At 42.6% G+C, this 4,689-nt stretch overlaps 1 non-coding gene across 1 annotated transcript; it reads left to right on the top strand.

The window, feature by feature from the left end:
- The first annotated feature begins 287 nt into the window (after window positions 1-287).
- Window positions 288-424, top strand: LOC119927998. Its single transcript, XR_005450960.1, has one exon. It is a non-coding gene; the product is annotated as a small nucleolar RNA SNORA7 (small nucleolar RNA).
- Window positions 425-4,689: the final 4,265 nt, after the last annotated feature.

Here is a 4,689-nt window from a genome sequence, read left to right as displayed (position 1 = left end):
TCTCACCCAAATTATATTGGACTCTCCCAGAGTATGGTGCTGTGCACATAGTAAGCCCTCAATAAATATCATTATCGATTGATTGATTGATTGATTCAGGTTTTAATCCCAGCTGTGCCACTCACCTACTCTGTGACCGGGCAAAATCACTTGACTTCTCTGCATCTCAGTTTCCCCATCTATAAAATGGACATTAAATATTTGTTCTCCCTCTACCTTAGACTGTGATCCCCTTTGAGACAGGGACAGTGTCTGATCTGATTATATTGTATCTAGCCCATCAATTTCCCCTCTCAGAGTCACACCTGGAGAGTTTCCAGTACTCTACCAGTCTTGACTATGAGAGGGACAGTCAAGCAGAAGTATATCCATTCCATTCCTAGTTTGAGCAGTGGTTAGTGAGTGAAGGCAATCTGCTATAAGTCAAAACTCACCTGTGCTGGGCAGCAGCAGCATGGGAGGGAGTCTAGGGTGGAGACTCAAGTTTACTTTAGAGAAGCTGCATGGCTCAGTGGAAAGAGCACGGGCTTTGGAGTCAGAGGTCATGGGTTCAAATTCCAGCTCCACCAACTGTCAGCTGTGTGACTTTGGGCAAGTCATGTCACTTCTCTGTGCCTCAGTTACCTCATCTGTAAAATGGGGATTAAAACTGTGAGCCCCACGTGGGACAACCTGATCACCTTGTAACAACAGTGCTTGGCACATAGTAAGCGCTTAACAAATACCATCATTATTATTATTATTACTGCACGGAAGGAGGCAGTGGTAAACCACTTCCATATTTTTACCAAGAAAACTCTATGGATACATTACCGGAAGGATTGCAGATGGAGTTGGGGCGTTCTGGGAGAGATGTGTCCAATAAATATGCTCAATAAATACAGTTGAATGAATGAATGAATGAATGTCTCTCTCGCTAAGCAGTGTGAGAAGCAGTGTGGCCTAATGGAAAGAGTATAAGTCTGGGAGTCAGAGGACATGGGTTTTATTCCTGGCTCCACCACTTGCCTGCGTGTGACCTTGGATAGATCTCTTAATGATTCTGTGCCCCAGTTACTTAATCTATAAAATGGGAATTAAATACTACTTCCCTCACCCTACTTGGACCGTGAACCCCACATGGGATAGAGACTGTGTGTAACCTAATTATCTTGTATCTACCCTAGTACTTAGTACATTACCTGGCATAGAGTAAAAGCTTAACAAATACCATTTAAAAATCAAATAGCGATCCAGGTTTGAGCCAGAACTTAGCCTTAGCTATTCAGCCTCTTCAGGCTCATGTCTACCATCTCTGTTGCATTGTACTCGCCCAAGGGCTTGCTTGGTAGGGTGTTCTGCACAGAGTAAGTGTTTAATAAATGCACTGAACAATTAACTGATTGATCTACTTGGGTAGGGGTTGGGAGGAGGGATGTGGTGCTTCTGCATGGGCTTAAAGTATGTAACTAGATTTGGTGTGAATATGTGTGTCTGTTTATTGTTATATTGTACTCTTCCAAGTGTTTATTCATTCATTCATTCAGTTGTATTTATTGAGAGCTTACTGTGTGCAGAGCACTGTACTAAGCACTTGGGAAGTACAAGTCGGCAACATATACATATATATCGGCAACATACATATTTATTACTCTATTTTATTTGTACATATATATTCTATTTATTTTATTTTGTCAATATGTTTTGTTTTGTTGTCTGTCTCCCCCTTCTAGACTGTGAGCCCACTGTTGGGTAGGGACCATCTCTATATGTTGCCAACTTATACTTCCCAAGCGCTTAGTACAGTGCTCTGCACACAGTAGGTGCTCAGTAAATACGATTGAATGAATGAATATAGAGACGGTCCCTACCCAACAGTGGGCTCACAGTTTAGAAGGGGCTCTGCACACAGTAGGTGCTCAATAAATATGATTGAATGAATGAATGCACGGATGAGAGGATTGGGAGTGAGGGTTACACAGATAGAGGGAGAACAAAACTCAAAGCTACGAAATGTTTCGGGGATTTTTCCAACTTGCTTTAAAACTTCAATCAAGCAATAGTATTTATTGAGTGTTCACTGTGTGCAGATCAATCAATCAATCAATCAATCGTATTTATTGAGCGCTTACTGTGTGCAGAGCACTGTACTAAGCACTTGGGAAGTACAAGTTGGCAACATATAGAGAAAGTCCCTACCCAGCAGTGGGCTCACAGTCTAGAAGGGGGAGACAGAGAACAAAACCAAACATATTAACAAAATAAAATAAATAGAATAGATACGTACAAGTAAAATAAATAAATAAATAAATAGAGTAATAAATATGTACAAACATATATACATATATACAGGTGCTGTGGGGAAGGGAAGGAGGTAAGACGGGGGATGGAGAGGGGGATGATGGGGAGAGGAAGGAAGGGGCTCAGTCTGGGAAGGCCTCCTGGAGGAGGTGAGCTCTCAGTAGGGCCTTGAAGGGAGGAAGAGAGCTAGCTTGGTGGATGGGCAGAGGGAGGGCATTCCAGGCCAGGGGGATGACGTGTGTCGGGGGTCGACGGCGGGACAGGCGAGAACGAGGCACGGTGAGGAGATTAGCGGTGGAGGAGCGGAGGGTGCGGGCTGGGCAGTAGAAGGAGAGAAGGGAGGTGAGGTAGGAGGGGGCGAGGGGATGGACAGCCTTGAAGCCCAGGGTGAGGAGTTTCTGCCTGATGCGCAGATTGATTGGTAGCCACTGGAGATTTTGCTGTTGCTGTTGCTGTTGAGATTTTGCTTAGTCCAGATCATTCTGGACTAAGTGCTTAGAAGAAGAGAATAGAATTAAGAACTATGATCCCTGCCCTCAAGGAGCTTATGATCTAGTGTGGGAGATTGCACCATTCGGGAACTCATAAAACCTTTCCTCGTCTTATGCCATTGAGTCATTTCTGACTCTTAGCGACACCAAGGACACATCTCTCTCAGAATGCCCCGCTCTCCATTTGCAATCATTCTGGTAGTGTATCCATAGAGTTTTCTTGGTAAAAGTGGAGTCTCCGCCCTCTACTCTCTGCCGTGCTGCTGCTGCCCAGCACGGGTGAGTTTTGACTTGTAGCAGATTGCCTTCCATTTGCTAGCCACTGCCCAAGCTAGGAATGGAATTGTTAGGCCTCTGTCTGACTCTCCCTCCCGGTACCTTGAAGCTCCAGGAAAAAACCTGAGAGGGGACTCATAAGATACTCAAGTAGTTTTCTGCTTTGACAAAGCAAAAACATATCTTCTTTTCTCACACACATATCCACATCTGTTTTTTTGTTTGTTTGGTATTTGTAAAGCACTTGCCAGACACCAAACTAAACATTGGGGTAGATGCAAGATAGTTGGGACACACAGTCCCTGTCCCATATAGAGCTCACAGTCTTAATACCCATTTTACAGAAGGATAACAGAGGCACAGAGAAGTTAAGTGCCTTGCCCACAGCAGACAAGTGACAGAACTGGGGTTAGAACCCAGGTCCTCGTACTTCCAGGCCTGTGCTCTTTCCACTAGGCCACTGCTTCTCAGTCTGGCTCCAACTCTTATGAATCAACAGCAAAATCAAAGCAATACAAGAAACGCAGAACTAGCAGATGAAACCCAGAAAATATAAGGTACAAAAACTGCAATTTGGCGGCGAGTAGGAACCCAGAACTCGATTCTAATTCTAAATAATTCCGAAAGAGCTTCCTCCCAAGGCTGCGTAAGAGGAAAATTCAAGCATATAAAATATTTGCCAGGAAATTAGCCAGATTATTGGATTTCAACGAGGATAATAATAATAATGGCATTTGTTAAATGCTTACTATGTGCAAAGCACTGTTCTTAGTGCTGAAGCACTGTTCTAAGTGCTGGGTCACTGATAGGGAGAATCAGAAAGTTACTGAAAGTCAATTATCACCTAAGAATGAGGAATTCTTAACCAAGGTGGATTTCCCTAAATTTTTGTTTGGACACATTTTTACATGAAGGAATTTATCGTTTCTGTGACTTCAATATTTTCTGACCTGTGTCCTTTTCAGTTGAAGATAACATTTTCACTTATCATTTTGTTGTCATCCAATATTAGAACCTGAAAGATTTTGAATTGCTACTGGTTCTACCTAACTGGAAATAATCTACTGGAAATCTCTGCTCCAGGGGATACCAACTGTCCTATTACCTAGAAGGTGTTTGATATTCAGTTGCTGGATCATGGAAGTGAGGCCGTGTTCCTCCTCAGAGAGAAAGTCAGACCAAATTTAAGAAGTCAGAGACCCTGTCTTCTGTGTAAAGGTGTGTAAAGGACACATCTTAATCAATTGATCAATCAGTGGTATTTATTGAGTGCTTACTGAGTGCAGAACACTGTTCTAAATGCTTGGGAAAGTACAACATAGGATTGATAGATACATTCCCTGCCCACAAGGAGTTTACAGTCAAGAGAGGGGTATGTTTCCAAGATATTAACCAAAAGTTTGCATATGGAAGCTGGGAACAACTCTCCCAGAATTCAGTTGGGCAGGCAGTTCGTATTGATCTAGTTGTCAGGAAATATTCCCAAGTATATTAAGGAAAACCAGGATAATTTATTCCACCAACAGGAAGTCAGTGTATGAAATTAAAAAGAAAGTTAAAGGCCAGAAAGATAGAAACAAAATTCAAGTGAAGGGAAATCTCAACTTTGAGCAATTAGGGTTTTGAGAAGAACTAAACTTCC

This window comes from Tachyglossus aculeatus, chromosome 4, assembly GCF_015852505.1.
Source record: "Tachyglossus aculeatus isolate mTacAcu1 chromosome 4, mTacAcu1.pri, whole genome shotgun sequence".
In the NCBI taxonomy this organism is placed as follows: domain Eukaryota; kingdom Metazoa; phylum Chordata; class Mammalia; order Monotremata; family Tachyglossidae; genus Tachyglossus; species Tachyglossus aculeatus.
Note: the sequence above shows the minus strand (reverse complement) of the source record. Positions and strands in the feature narration are given on the sequence as shown.